This window comes from Erpetoichthys calabaricus, chromosome 8 (assembly GCF_900747795.2).
Source record: "Erpetoichthys calabaricus chromosome 8, fErpCal1.3, whole genome shotgun sequence".
NCBI lineage: Eukaryota > Metazoa > Chordata > Cladistia > Polypteriformes > Polypteridae > Erpetoichthys > Erpetoichthys calabaricus.
The window spans coordinates 2,648,314-2,664,786 of NC_041401.2; the positions used below are offsets into that span (position 1 = coordinate 2,648,314).

The 16,473-nt window shown below is 43.7% G+C and overlaps 1 protein-coding gene across 5 annotated transcripts in view; it reads left to right on the forward strand.

Annotated features, from left to right (window-relative positions):
• Positions 1–16,473, forward strand: part of LOC114655297 (protein FAM126B-like) — a 131,677-nt gene that overhangs the window by 12,120 nt on the left and 103,084 nt on the right. Inside the window, exon 1 of one of the 5 annotated variants that reach the window (XM_051930658.1) lies at positions 5,339–5,513. The exons of 3 other annotated variants lie outside the window; for them this stretch is intronic. The gene's annotated coding sequence lies outside the window, so the exon portion shown is untranslated. Of the gene's footprint in view, positions 1–5,338; positions 5,514–5,699; positions 5,756–16,473 lie in introns of those variants that run through there. One more of the 5 variants, XM_051930659.1, reaches the window with a different exon arrangement.

Consider the following 16,473-nt stretch of genomic DNA (forward strand, 5'->3'; position numbering starts at 1 on the left):
CAAGTTGTGTCACCAAATTTAAATTAAGCAGTCGGACTGCACACACCTTAGTGTTTTATTATACAGTAGATAATCATGGATAATAGAGCCTTTGTTGTAAAGCACCATTGTGAGCAAGATCTTTTATTTTTTAAATGTACAGGAAATGCATAACTTTAGAAAACAAGTTAACACGGCAAGTGCACATTTACTAAGTTTGAGAAAGAAATAACTTGATACCGAACCCATCCTTTAAGTTCAGATTCTGATTCTCCGATATTCAAAGCATCGAGAAAAGGTTGATTTTAGCATGATGTCTGTATGTTTGTCTGTGGAAAATCAAAATTGATTTTTACATCTTAAAATTACAATTTTTTGTCAGAAAGCATGCTTTTTTTATTGCTTTATGTAGCGCCCCTGGATGACTACATCCTAGCAAAGAGATAATAATTTAGAACAAGTGATTTCAGAGATTTCCTCCCTGAATGCCGAGACCTACGTACAACAATACATTCTGAAGAAATTGACCCACCTCCTTCAATCAAGTCACATCATGTTTTTCTTGTTATGGGGTCCCAGTCCAATTGTTTTTAGTCCACTACTTATCTCCATATCCCTCAGAAACGGTTTGACCAATGTCCAACGATAACTTCCTCGGGGCGAAATGTTCAGTTTAACCAGGATTTTTGCAGTCTACTCCTTTCAGCCATGGGACCAGGCCTATTGATTTGCAGAATTTCTGCACATATCCATAAGAGAGACATCATTTATTTAAATGTCTGTTGTGAAAGATCAGCCCGGACATGGACAGAGTCGCAGACTCACAAGTCCCAAAGCACACGTTTATTCTTCTTTAAGGCTTTACAGCACCACACAATGCACAAATTACCAATCACGGCTCAGTCCTTTTTCTCTCTTCTCTTGCTGCCTCCCGACTCCGGCTCCTCAAATGGAGTGAGGTGACCCCTTTCATGTTATACCCGGATGTGCTCCCTGACGATCTTCCTGGTGTGGTGGAAGTGCTGCAGTCCAGGGTTCTGGGATTGTCCAGGCGCCCCCTGGCGGTGGCCTTGTGGCCCCACAGGGTTGAGTTTGTAAGCTCTGCTCCCATGGCCCTAACACCAACCAGGGTGGCTGCCCTCTCGTGTCCCAGGGGAGATATTGCTTCTCTCCGGTCCTTCCACTCTCCAGGCGTCCACCACAATGTGTACTGTACACACATATAGAGGCACATGCATACACTCAAAGTAATATACAGTGGAACCTCGGTTTGCGAGTAACTTGGTTTACGAGTGTTTTGCAAGACGAGCAAAAATTTTTAATAAATTTTGACTTGATAAACGAGCGATGTCTTGTAGTACGTATACGCTTTGTCTGCTGAGCGTCATGTGATCACAACTGAGCCAATGGTGGTTCTCTCTCTTTCTCACTGAGGGATTGTGGGGAATCGTCTCCTATTCTCCATCTGAGTCGGCATGCCTCACTCATATAGTCAACATCCGTATAAGCGTATACTGTTTACTACAGCATTAGCATTGTGACTGTGTGTGTGCGCGCGCGCGAGCGTTTGTGTGTGTGTGCTCGTGCGCGCGTGTGTCCTGTGATGTGCAAGTCCCCATCTTGCACCCTAAAACTCGAAGCTGAGTCTCAGTACTTTAGCAACACCAACTTTATTCATCCTGAAACAGCAACAGCGCGGTTATTTATTGTAGCGGAATCTGCCACTCTCCTAGACACAGCAGTCAGGCAGGGCCCTGCACATTTCTAATGTTTCTTGTTCCTTGTATCACCATCCATCGATGGCAGGCGCTTATAGCATGTCCGCGATCTTTTTGGATTCGGTTTTACAGCGAACTGCTACAGTGCTGGGAGACTGTGATTGCTTTGGGATTCTCTTCCGCGTGTCGTCCCGTTGGGTGGAATCCCACAAGAGTTTAGAAACTCACTCGCACCAGCCAGGATTCTTTTCAAAGGTAAAGTGTAGGTTAATTTGTTTTATGTATTTTTACTTTATATTTTGTATTAATCATTTTTATATGAATAGTTTTGGGTTGTGGAACAAATCATCTGAGTTTCCATTATTTCTTATGGGGAAATTCACTTTGATATACGAGTGCTTTGGACTCCGAGCACGTTTCTGGAACGAATTATGCTCGCAAACCGAGGTTCCACTGTATACATGAAGATAGCCGACAAGCTTGTTTGTCCTATGGGAGCACATGAAGACAAACAAATGAAAGCACACACCACAATAGATCTGTAAAGGTCGACATGCATTTATCCTTCCTGTACCAATCTGACCTTCCATGCATGGTGCAAATGTTAACTCAAAGTTTAAAGGGCCCTTGCTTCTTCTTCTTCTTTCGGCTGCTCCTGTTAGGGGTTGCCACAGCGGATCATCTTCTTCCATATCTTTCTGTCCTCGTCATCTTGTTCTGTCACACCCATCACCTGCATGTCCTCTCTCACCACATCCATAAACCTTCTCTTAGGCCTTCCTCGTTTCCTCTTCCCTGGCAGCTCTATCCTTGGCATCCTTCTCCTAATATAAGAGACAAAAAAACCTACGGGACCCTGTGAAGTAATAATAACAACAAAAGACTTATTACTGGTTACAGTTTACTATTTCTATCATCGTGATGGAAGAAACAAGTGCAAACCATCTGCACAGATCAGAAAAGGATGTGCCAGCAGCATGAAGCTCCATTTTTGGAAAAACTGCTGTGTGGCATGGCAACTTTATTAGAACTCTGGGAGCTCAATGGCATATTTTGTGGCCATTTGTTGGTGGCAACTTCAGTACAGAAAGTATGACAGCCGAGAAATGGCTACTTCTTCGGCTCCACTACCGCTTCTTTCACTGCTTCTGATGCTCTGTGTAAGAAAGGACAGAGCCGGTTATACTTCCTTAGAAGGCTGGCGTCCTTCAACATCTGTAATAAGATGCTGCAGATGTTCTATCAGACGGTTGTGGCGAGCGCCCTCTTCCACGCGGTGGTGTGCTGGGGAGGCAGCATAAAGAAGAAGGACGCCTCACGCCTGGACAAACTGGTGAGGAAGGCAGGCTCTATTGTAGGCACGGAGCTGGACAGTTTAACATCTGTGGCAGAGCGACGGGCGCTGAGCAGACTCCTGTCAATCATGGAGAATCCACTGAACAGGATCATCTCCAGACAGAGGAGCAGCTTCAGCGACAGACTGCTGTCACCGTCCTGCTCCACTGACAGACTGAGGAGATCGTTCCTCCATCAAACTATGCGACTCTTCAATTCCACCCGGGGGTTAAACGTTAACATTATACAAAGTTATTGTCTGTCTGTATACCTGTATTGTTAACAATCTTTAATTTAATATTGTTTTTTTGTATCAGTAAGGTGCTGCTGGAGTAAGTGAATTTCCCCTTGGGATTAATAAAGTATCTATCTCTCTCTCTATCTATCTGTCTATCTGTCTATCTATCTCGTTCTGTGGCTGGCAGTGCCGTCACAAGTATGTGATACACAAAAGGCATCTATCTGACCTTTGTGGCCTGTTTCGCAGTTTCCAGATCATTATTACCTTATATTTTCCTATAGTTCACTGCCTTAAGTATGAATGGTCTCAACTCGGTCAGCCATAAAGAGGCGCATAATGATATTAAATTTAGGGGGCAATCACTTTTTCACACGGGTGATACAGGTGTTGGTAAGCTTTTTGAAACTCATTTAAAAACTTTTGTGTTTACGCAGGTTGTCTTTTTTGTGTTCTATTAAATTTGTTTGGTGATGAGGACTAATTAAGTGTTATGAAGGAGCAACAATGGGGGGAATCAGGCAGGGGACAAATGCATTTTCACAGCACTGTGTTTGTCTCTCTGTTATTCAAACCGGTCTCATGTTCAGTCCATAATATCAGGCATTTTGTGATCTCCATGAAAAACATGGGATTCATTTTTTATTTTTTCTTAGCCATCACAACAAACCACGTGTGGTAAGTAACATTTTCAGGTGCAGCATTCCTTTACAGGGGTGGGCAAAGTCAGTCCTGGAGGGCCGCAGTGGCTGCAGGTTTTTGCTCCAACCCAGTTGCTTAATTAAAAAAACAATCTTTGCCAATAATTAAATTGCATGGCTTGTTGGTACTTTAACTCTGCCATGTCAGGCCATTCTCATATCCTAGATTTTTTTTCCTTTCTAAGGATATCATCCAAAGGATTTGAAGTCTAAAATGGACTCAGTCTTTCACTTTTTTCTCTTCACTTTCCTTTCAAATGTTTAATTAAACCAAATAGCGCATGATAAATAAACACAGGTGTAAATGGTAACAAGCTAAAAGGGGAAATGCTGGTTTCTTTTGTCATTGGCATCTTATTGCTAATAAGGCGCCATTAAAAACTAAGAAAACAGTTGTTTAAGACTAAAATAAGCAATAAGGGTTCAAAATCTTAACGACTGAGGCAACTAGAATGAAGCAGAAGTGTCACTTAAGCAATAAGGGCTTCTTATTAAGCAACTGGGTTGGAACAAAAACCTGCAGCCACTGCAGCCCTCCAGGACTGACTTTGCCCACCCCTGCTAGGATCTGCTTATTCTAACAGACAGCGTTCTGCGTAGTTCATTTTTGGAGCATTTTTGTAGTACCCAGAAGTAGAGCACAGATGGGACCCCCACAGGGTATTTCGCACACGCTGATGTGGACCCTCTCCCAGTAGCACCTCAGGCTGGATTGTCACTCCGCGTAGCGTGTAATGGGACTGGTGTGCTGGGCAAAGAAATGACCGCACCAGAGATGCTAACAGAAGACAGGTGTGGCAGCCTATAAAAGAAGTGACATGCAATAAAGGCAGGGACTTCGGGGACACAGATGACAAGAACCTGTCATCGGACTGGGAGCCACCAGATAGGGTGAGGCCAAGGAAGTTAGTTGTCATCCGAAACAGACTGTGGTACTTGGAAAATATTTGCTGAGAAAGCCATTCATCAAGTGTCCTGAGAAGAGGAGGACCAGCGGACAGAATGACGTGCGCAAGGTGGCAGCGAGAGTGACTCCTCCCCGCGGTGTGCTTCACCTGTGTGTTTACACGCGTGTCCGCGGCGATCGAGAACTTTCCAGACCGGAGCGGGCCGCGCGCGCGCTCGAGGTCTCCTATCCTCCAGTCACGTCTCGTCTTGTCACCCGCAGATTTGGCGCGCGCGGTTACTCATTTTGTGGCTGGCCGGTAAGCGCGCGAGCGAGTGGCGCGGCGCATGCTCCGTGCGGTCAGCTCTCGGGAAAAGTTCGCTTTGCCAGACTCGTTACATAAACGGCTCGTGCCGGCTCGTGAGCAGCTGCTGCTGCGGCAGTCGTGAGTCCGTGAAGGAGGAGGGAACGTGTGTGTGGGGGGTGCGTTCATACTGCTGCTGCTGCTGCGTCGTCATTGAAGTCCAATCCGCTGCTGTCGGAAGGAGAGCGAGCGAGGGAGCGCTGACGTCGGCGTGTCCGTAGAGGGGCAAAGAGGGGGCGAGCCAGGATTATGGAAGACCCGCTGGAAAAAGCCGAGGAGCCTGGAGGAACAGGTGAGGAGGACGCCCAGCACTCGGGGATGGTGTGGAGATGGCGGCACGAATGTCGCCTTTGGGGCGCAGGTGAAGCAAGAGGGTTCGCTGGAATCGAGGATGAAGGAGAAGCCTCGGTGCTCCGTGATTTGCCTGCGCTGCCCATCTGCCTCATTCGCGTTATCTGCTAGTCGCGCACGGTGTGAAGTCATTGGACTTTGAACCAACAACCTTGAGATTGAATTCCTGCCTGTCAACCCTGAGTGAGTCACTCGACATGCTTGAGCTCCAAAATAATCGGTAACTGTCGGGCTGTAAGTCGCATTGGATAAGCGTGTCAGTAACCCTAATTATTCGAACGAGGGGAGTCCCTCAGCCGTCAGCTCCTGTGTGTGTCATTTTCAAGAGCTTGACTTCTTTAAAGCCTTTGGTTTCATTTGAGTTCTTTCCCCAAACGTGACTTTTGTCATTTGCACAGGCCAGTTTATTCTTGTTGTGATGCTTTGCTGTTCATGATGCTCAGTGAAGTGAAGATTGATTTAATTGTTTGGCTGGCTGTTGGCTTGGGTTCACTTGTCTGAGGACAGTCAGTCAGTCATGGGTGTTTGGAACAGAAAGTGCAGAATGATCGGGTTCAAGGGGTGCATTGTGGTGGTGGTGGAAGGGATGGACTTGAGTGAAGATCTAAAAGCGGACAAGAAGAAGAAACCCATTCCTGTTAACTGAAACAACAACAAAAAGGGAAGTAGCTCAAAATGGAAATAGGTTAAAGAAAAATGAATTCGAAATTAATAGGTGTATGAATGAATACATGAAAAACCAAAACTTTATAGAAGTTGCATTTTAAACCATTTTAGTTTGGATTTCTGTTTTTTTGTTTGCTAATCACACAAAAATGACTGAGACAATTTTCACCAAATTTTGCATGTGCCTTGCTGTTGGTCCAACTTAAAACACAGGCTATGTGCCATTTTGGGGTAATGTGGGGGCAACTCAAACCACAACATTGCAAGGACTATAATTCCCATCAGGCAGCAGGAGCGATCTGGGATGAGGGTGTTGACTTGGGCACACACAAAGTTTTCTAGGGGCCAAAGCAGAAGGTACATAGTAGTTTTTAATGGTTTTATGTTTAACAGTGTTGAATTTCCAGAAGATAGTTTTCCCCCATTTATTTATACAGTGATACCATGGAACCCAAACTTAATCCATTCCAGAACCCTGTTCGAGTTCCAAGACAATTTTTCCCCTTTAAAATAATAGAAACTGAATGAATCCATTCCTGGGTCCCACAAACTCGAATTTTCAAAATGATTTTAACAGTAAATATACTGGATTTTAAGGTAAAAAAATTAACAAATAATAATACTATTTAAATATAAAATTTAATTAATAAATAAAAATATAAAAACCTGTATTTACCTTAAAAAGGAATGATGATGGCACATGTGGAAGCTGGAGGAGGAGAGAGATTATTGCTTGGAAGGCTTTCCTCTTACTCTTATTTTCCTCGCTATACTTTTTAGGACCCATGGCGAATGCACTAAGTTGTTATTATATATAAAAAATAACACAAAACAGGCACAAAAGCATAAAATTAGCAGTGAAAATCGCATGAGATGCTTTCACTACAGCTTCTGACAACAAACTGAACGACAAAGCATATGGGTGGCCCCAATCGCTGGGGAGACGTAAGCACAAACACACACAAACAACGTGTTGACCGTTCAGATTCTGGGGCAAAATTTGCTCAAATTTTTCGTTTGGATTCCAAGTTGTTCAAGTTCTGGGGCGTTCAGATTCCAGAGGCAATACTGTACTTGGTTAATGTCAGGTACTTTCACTAGTAGTAAATAAGAATAAATTCAAGTTCAAAAGATTTTAGCTTGCTCAATAAACAGAAGTGATTTGTCATTCTATTCTAGGATACTGTGGAAATGCAAAGACATTTTAAGCTGTGGAGCTCCATGCTTGACAAGAAACTTATGGCCTCCATGTGAGCTTGTTTTTGTCACATTGAGTGAGATGACACTCCCCAACTCTAAACTTAACTGTAATGTGACCATGTGCCTGATCTGAGTTGGCCAAAAACACAACCTTAGTCTTAACCATAGTCTCATCCGGCACATTGCAGAACATCACGATTTTGAGTGTGGAGGTCATGGTTCTAGTGTGGACCTTCAGACTTTCCATTGTACAGTGAATGTTTCCTGTCTAGTGTGGGGCTCCACACCTTGCAGTAGCTGCAGCCAGACACTCTTGGAAATGCACAAATGCCGACTTCTATATGGATGGTCCGGTGTCATTACACACATCTGACATTATGGGGAATTTTACAAACAAATGGCATGGAAACATCAGATGCTTTTGCTCTGAAATGGCAGGTCCCTGAGTAAAACAAAGATGCTGTTGTGGCATAAAGTTAAATATTTTCAGTTTTTTTCAGATGGTTATAAAACAAAAAAACAAATGTTATTTTTAGGTTCCTTGATTTCCAAATCCCCCCCAGAAAGATGCATACATTTAAAATTTTCTTTAATAATAATAATAATTCTTTGCATTTATATAGCGCTTTTCTCACTACTTATAGCGCTCAGCAATTGCAGGTTAACGGCGTTGCTCAAGGGCCCAAAAGAGCAGAGTCGCTATGGGCATTTACGGGATTCGAACCGGCAACCTTCCGATTGCCAGTGCAGATCCCTAGCCTCGGAGCCACCACTCTTTGAATGGAACCCACAAAAAAATTAACAAAAATTGCCGATGGTAACAGGTGGCACACCTAAGGTCAAAATCAACAAAAGTCACGGTGTGATAACAGAAAAAAAATAATAGGCACAAACATGAAGGGCAAAATAAATTAAATTCTATGTGGTTCAAAACTCTCAAATGATAACGTCTTGTACAGAATTAATATTCTATATATCTGAAAACGTTACTCCAATTAAAGAAAAACTTGGCTATAAATCCAAATTAAAGAAATTGAATGCAAGAATAAAAGAGGGCCAGTGTTTAGTATGGTGACAATCGGCACAACTGACAAAACCCAAATAAAAGACTTTAAAAGCAGGTTGTTGCTGCAAGATACGAGTGTGAAGAGAACTGAGATGGGACAAGGCGACGAGTTGACATCTCCTGTTTAATAGCAACAGAGCTAAATTAAGTTGAACAAAAAAGAGAAAGGAGAGGCCAAAATAGTTTGTGGCTTCCAAAGTGGGTGCTTCTGCGGGCTTGTGTCGCTTCAGTAGATCGGGGTCCGAATGTAGACTCTGATTTCTGGTCATCTTGTCCCTTTATATAGTGAAGCAACTGGATGAGGCAGGACATCAGGGGAGGTCCAGAAATGACGGTCTTGCTCTTCTCTGGGCTCATCCTCCACTCTAGGAAGACAAAGGGAGGTTAACAACCGCATTTCATCCGAAGCCTTTTGCCATTTCAGCTCTTGTGTAGACCCTCTAACAAACTCCCATTGCGCGTATGTGTGATACAAATTTGTAGGAAAAATAGGTAATGGAGATTCTTGCTTTGTTGTAAATTCAATTTCTATACTGATTTTTTTTCCCTGCATAAACAGATCATTGGGCAAAAATATGCACCTAATTTTTGTTTTTTTTATATGAAGACACCAATCACTCCACCCATCCTGTTTGTTTAGGTAACCATTACGGCAGACGATATGGCTTAAAGGCTGTGTGGCTGGACACACACACAACCTATAAAGTGCCTTGCTATACTAGAAGATCCCAAGATGATCCATAAGGGAAGTACATAAATGAATACAGTAGCGGGGGCAGTGTTTATAGTGGGCCAGCGCCTTTTTGATTTTGTCATTTTGAGTGCTGCGAGTTTTTCTTGTGTACCAACAGTGTTATTTTTTTGTCCTTCTCTAAAACTCCGTGCTGGCAGATCTCATAACCTCATGTTACTTTAATGCTTCAGTTGTTAATCACCTAGTAATGTAGCAAGGTGAACCTGGACAATCCTTGTTCTTTAATTCCATGCATTTTTCAGGCCGTTGGGGGGATCCATGAATCTTGAATCTATGGGTGTGCGATTATAATACGTGTCCATTCACCTCAGTTTGGCTTATGAAACATTAAAGTACTGAGTGCTGCCCAAGGTGGAATAAAGTGTAGCTACGGTCACAAAATAAATTTCCCAGGAGGATGTCTGGCAAAAAAAACCCCAAAAATTTACTTGCTAAAATCACTGTGGCGAGTCTACAAATGCCCCTGGGTATTTCCCTAATAAAATGCTGGTGCAGCCAAATTTCTGAATGAAACGTAGCCCGTGGTCATCCCATGTGCAAGTGGGGGAGCTGTGCAAAATTTGGTGCAGATTGGATTAATGATGTGGATTTGCATGCTGTGTACTGTATGAGGAAGTCGGGAGTTGCAGAGAGGTATGTGAGGGTGGTGCAGGATAGTGTGACTGCGGTGAGAAGTGTTGTAGGAATGACCGCCTGCTTCAGGGTGAGAGTGGCATTACATCAAGGATCGGCCTCGAAACCCTTAAATGTTTGCAATGGTGATGGACAGGTTGACAGAATTCAATTCAATTCTTTATTGTCATGTGTATAAGTACCATGTACAATGAAATGCTTGCTTGCTTGCATGTGCCCCTGCAGACAGTGAACATTGACCAAAAAAAAAAAAAACCCCACACACAATGAATAAAATAAGTAAATAAATAAAATCAGAATCCTAGGAATACAATAGGAGACAGTGGCAGAAGTATATGTGCAGGTAGCAGTGGAGGTGACACAAGGCTACTGATTGTTCACGAGTCTGATTGCAGTTGGGTAGAAACTGTTCCTGCACCTGGAGGTGCGCGTCCAAATAGACTTTATTTACTTCCCTGATGGGAGGAGGGTGAAAGTGACAGTGCAGGGTGGCTGGGGTCCTGCCTGATGCGGTTCACTTTCCTGAGACAGCATGTAGTGTGGATGTCCTGGGTCGGAGGGAGTTGTGTGCCCGTGATCTGCTGTGCTGTATTCACCACCCGCTGCAGACCTCTGCAGTCCTGAACTGAGCAGTTGCTGTACCAGGATGTGATGCATCCTGTCAGGATGGATTCCACAGTACACCTGTAGAATCTGCACAGGGTTGTGGGGGACATCCAGGCTTTACTCAGTCTCCTGAGGAAGTAGAGGCGCTGTTAGGCTTTCTTGACTACAACCGCAGTGTGACTTGACCATTTAAGGTCATCAGTGAGGGTGACACCGAGGAACCTAAAGCTGCTGACCTGCTTCACAGCCTCACCTCCGATGTAGATGGTGCTGTGCTCTGTTGCCTGTTTGTGGAAATCCACAATCATCTCCTTGGTTCTGCTAATGTTGAGGCAGATGAGGTCAGACAGGAGTCTCTGTGGACTGTGATGTTCGCTGATGACATTGTGAGCTGTAGTGAGAGTAGACAGCAGGTTGACATGAACCTGGAGAGGTGGAGGTACGCACTGGAGAGAAGGGGAATGAAAGTCAGTAGGAGTAAAACGGAGTACATGTGTGCGAATGAGAGGGAAGATGGTGGAAGGGTGTGACTGCAAGGAGCAGGGGTGGCGAAGGCTGACGAATTTAAATATTTGTCCAAAACGATGGAGAGTGTGGCAGAGAGGTGAAGAAGTGAGTGCAGGCAGGGTGGACTGTGTGGAGAAGACTGGCACAAGCGATTTGTGATAATAGAGTAACTGCAAAAGTGAAAGGGAAGGTCTATAAAACGATAGTGAGGCCAGCTATGTTGTATGGTTTGGAGACGGTGGAACAAGTTGAAGATGCCACGTTTTTCACTTGGAGTAACGAGGGTAGGCAGGATTAGGAGTAAGTATATTGGAGAGATAACACAGGAATGACAGTTTGGTGACAAAGTGAGAAAGGCGAGATTTCGATGGTTTGGACACATGCAGAGTAGAGATGATGGGTACATTGGGAAAAGAATGTCGGGGATGGAACCGCCAGGCAAGAGGAAAGGAGGAACGCTAAAGAGGAAGTTTATGGATGTGGTGAGGGAAGACATGAGAATGATGTAAAAGACAGGGATAGATGGAGATGGATGATCTGCTGTGCCGACCCCTAAATGGGAACAGCCGAAAGAAGATGATTTGCATCCTGCGCAGCCAAACACACACACACATCTCCATTTGTTATGAATTGATTTGGGGCTTTGTTAAGCAATGTGCTCCTGGGTAGGCAGGAAGTCCATGGTGGCTGTTGAACTGATTACCTTGCAGTTTAAAGTCTAAGGCCTAAGGTGCAGCCCCTGTCAACTTCATTACCTAACCAAACACGTTTGATGGATTGTATGATCTCCTGTTATACGGTTCCTTGTGTTTCTTGTAGTTCTTGAAGTTGTCCGTACACTCCCTGCCGCTAATTTACTGTGTAATTCGGAGAGATTTAACTTCTCGTGCTCTGTCGACTCTGTTATAAATTGTGAGACACTTTGTATGAAAATGTCAAGACAGTTAATAAATTTTATTAACTTTAGTGTAGATGTGTCACTCTGTCTCATTTAGCTAATTCATAAAATGAGCTGGGTGCCGTGTTTAGTTGTGTGACTGGCCATTTATTTCCAGATTTCAGTGCACACACTGGAGGCTCCCGTTTCAATTCCATGGTTTTTGCATTTCTGTTTTCCTGTTTTCTTCTAGTCGAGGATTTTAAATGGTGGTAGTCATCTGTCCAAACTACAGCTCCAGTAATAGCAGCTATCTTCCTTTAATCGCTTACATTAAGTGTCTTGAGCATGAGAAAGGTGTTATATAAATAAAGTTTATTATTATTATTATTGTTGTGGTTCATGCATGCAGGTGAACTTGCGTATGAAAGTCAGCCCTGCAGTGGCTCACGGCCCCATTCTGGGCTCTTCTCTGCCTTGTGGTTGATGTTGCTCCAGGCTTTGTCTTCAATTCAGCCACAGCTCTAAAATGAAAAGACAGGGATGGATGGCCACCAGGTAAGCGCCCCCTGCTGACCTCACCAGCACCCCTTCCGGCAGCAACCCAAACCTTTCTAAGATGGTCTCCCATCCAAGTAGTGGCTGAGCCTAAACAAGCTTAGCTTCAGGTGGCTGACCTGTTCTGAAGTGCTGGGTGCTACGGCTGCTGGCGTATTGTCTTCATGGTGTCACTTTAACATTGCTTACAAATTCTGTCACATTTGCAATATTTTAAGCCCATTTGACATCTGTTGACATAGTAACTCTTTCTCTGCCTATTGTTGTTTGATAGAAAGTCAGTGAAGTGTTTTAACAGCTCAGAAAAATTCACCTTTTTTTTGGTATTTTTTTGGATTGTAGAATATAACGAGGGCCGTACTGCTCCCCGAACCTGGATACAGACAGACGCTGGAGGCACAAGTGCAAAGTACACCCTTTCATTTTCCTCATGGGGCAGCTCTGAGTACAGTACACAATACAGAGCACTTAATACTGCTCAGTCCCTTCTTTCTTCTTCCTTCTTTTCTTCTCTCTCTTTTTTTTTTTTTTTTACAGCCTCCACACAAGCTTTATCTACCTTCCCACCCGACTCTGGCTCCCTGAATGGAGTGAGGCGGCCTCCTTTATAGTGTACCCGGAAGCACTCCAGGGTACTCTCTGATCCTCTTCTGGCAGCACTTCCGGATATGGCGGAAATGCTGCAGTCCAGGGCTCTGAAACTATCCAGGTGGCCACGGGCCTCATTGAGCTTCCAAGCACTAAGCCCACAGGCCCGATGCAATCCAGGGGGACTGCCCTCTCGTGTTCCGGGGAAGGCATTGCAGTGCACCTGTCCTCTCCCCTGGTCCTTTTATCACAGGAGTGCCCTGGCCATCCGCCCGCCACAGAATATTGAGTGTAATGTGTACTTATTTGTTTTAATGCTGTTCTGTAAGGCAGGTTTTTGTCTGTGTTGTGTTTATTTGAAATGAAACTACTGGGATTTGGTGTCCAAAGTGAACCAACAGCCTCCTCGTGCAGAGCCGTTTGTTAACAATAGAACACAATTACTGACGTGAGCATGGCTGCTTGGGTCTCTCCTACCCATAGCCTCCTTAGTGTTATATTTACCCCTGGAAAAACAAGGTGTAAGAGCCATTTCCTAGTTATATACGATTCATAAATATTTTATTAAGATGACAATGCATAATCTATGGGAGGTTCCTATAACCCCATAAGTAGAATTGTATTGGTATATTCTTGCCATTTCTAACAGCTCTGACTAAACATTATTCTTTGTTAGTGACCAGCCTTGCTACGTGTAAGGCGTAGAGGGCACAAGGTTTTAAACCATGCCCATGCCCACGGGCCTTTTGAGTGTGTGAAGTAACTCTTAAGATAACAGTGCTTATTTAAGTGCTGTGCTGTATGTTTAAAGCATACAGAAGAAGCTAAGAATCTTTAAATATAGAAGAAGTAAAGAACTTTTAAGTACAGAAATATCTCAAGAAAAGCTAAGTTTAGAGAAGATACATTTTTCCTTTTTTTTGTCTTCTACGTGTGTAACTACTTTTTTCTTTATTCTTGTGTGGATATTATTTGAATATTCACAATTTTTTTGCTGCATAAAGTTATTTCATCCACTAGATGGCAGCAGGATGTCATCTCGAATTATTTGGGCTTTACACCATAAAGGAGATCATTAAACGTCACCCTGACACTGACTTGGGGTTAACCCTGATAACACAGAACTTCCACACCCAGGCTTAACACCAAGGAGGTTAATGTTTGGGAAGGCAAGTAAATTATTCATTTCTAAGATCTTGAGAATCATTTTGATTGTGAGACAGTTGGTTTGAAGGTGAGCTCTGCAGCATATCGGAGAAAGTGACCTTGAGTTTGGCAGTGAGGGAGGACGAGGAGGGGAAGGCAGGGCGCCATTTGCTGCCTGATCTTTACAGTCTTAAGGCTGCAGTGTCCTTGAGTCCTCCTCTCTGGCTTCGACATCTTAGGTGGATGAAAGATGTCCTCCATGACAACAGCACTATCGAACTGCATGGCTTATGATGACGGCAGTGAATGTGTGTTCGTCTCTCCTCCCTCTTTGCACTGCTCTGTTTGCCTTTTCTCTGTTTATTTTTTTCTCTCTTGCTCTTTAGCATTTCCCACTCTGTCAAATAAAGAAAATGTATGAATTGTCAGAAAATTTATCATGCAGTTTCTGGGGAAAAGCAGGCCTGCCTGTCTGTGAACTGGTGAGAGTTGACTCTGTCTTTGTAACTCGTGGCACCCCTGATGCTAAGATACATTCAAACCTCACAAAAACGTCGAGAAATACGGTCAGAAAATGAGCAGGTTTTCACAGCAGCGTGGGTCCCGAGTGTTGGCTTTTTAAAAAAACAGAGATGCAGTCATATTTGGCAGCTCTCCTGCTTTGTTCTCGCTGTTGCACTTTGAACTCAATCCATTTTAGAAATGGAACTTGCATGCTTGTGTGTGCCAGGTGAGCCTTTCAGCATAGATTAGGCAAAACAGCCTTTGTGTCTCTGCCAATGTCGACAGTAGATGGCTGCAAGATTAATACACTCATGTTATGCAGGCAGGGTTAGTCAAAATGTGGTGAAGAACCTACAAGTACGCTGCAAAAATGGCTCTGATATCAAATGCCTGAATAAAGTCATCGGGTGGTAGGACTGGCCCTGGGCTTGCTGGAGGTGGCAGCAGAAAAGAGGGCAGAGGCAACGGTAACAACGACAGCTATGAGGACGTGTCGCACATTTTCATATGTGAAAGTAGCTCAAAGTGTTTTTAAATATGAATAGCTACAAGTGATTAATAAGACTCTCACCTATTCTGTTTCTCTTCTCGGTACTCAAACGTGGCACTTGGTGCCACGGCCCACCTGCCAAATTGTTTTGCCTGCCTAAGGTAAAGTGGTCTCTGATGGAGGATCGCAGGAATCGTGGGGTAGAGGGGTCCTTTCATCAGATTGGCTGGCCCAGCGCTGACTCAGCTGTGGAATGGCCAATAGAGGGAGGCAGCTTGATGGCTGAGGTCTCCAGGACTCTGAACAAATCCAAATCATATTATGGGATATCATCTACTATTAAATTCTGCTCCGTACTTGTAAAATTTTTATTTTTATACTGTATTGAGGATTTGTTCTGTTCTGTGTATTGTATTGTATTGTATTGACACGCCTTTTTCTTTTTGATACCCACTGCACGCCCAGCCTACCTGGTAAGGGGTCTGTCTTTGAACCACCTTTCCCGAGCTTTCTTCCATTTTTTCCCTATAAGGGTTTTTTTTTGGGAGTTTTTTTCCTTCTTAGAGAGTCAAGGCTGGGGGGCTGTCAAGAGGCAGGGCCTGTTAAAGCCCATTGCGGCACTTCTTGTGTGATTTTTGGGGTACACAAAAAATAAATTGTATTGTATTGTAAAGAATTGTTTTTTATGACACAAGAGACTCCTGACGTTCATTATCATTATAAACCATAGTCAGGTGGCCTTTGAGGACAGGAAGATAAACCCCAGTTGGTGGGATGTTGTAGAAATTAAACCTGTGGGGTTCCAGGGTCAAAAGGCTTCCCAGACCCCCCTGGTTATTGGTCTTCAGCCTGAAAACCATGAGAACGGATTTAGAGGATTTATGTTGGGTAGAACGCCCAGTGGGGGCTGGGTGGTCTCATGGCCTGGGAACCCCTGCAGATTTTGTTTTTTTTTTCTCCAGCCCTCTGGAGTTGTTTTTTTTTTTTTTTTTTGTTTTGTCCTCCCTGGCCATTGGACCTCACTTAATTCTTTGTTACTTAGTGTTGCCTAATCTTATTTTTATATTTTTCTGTTTTCTTTCTTCATCTTGTAAAGCACTTTGAGTTACAGCATTTGTATAAAAACGTGCTTTAGAAATAAATGTTGTTGTTGTTCTATAGTCCATAAACGTGTTAGAATTGACAGGATAGCATCTCGGGTGGCTACGGGGCACTTGGGCCAGGGGGCGGTGGGACATACTGTAGCACCACCAAGAGAGTACCGGAAATAAAGAAAGCGTGAGTAGCCTATAACATGGAAAATAGA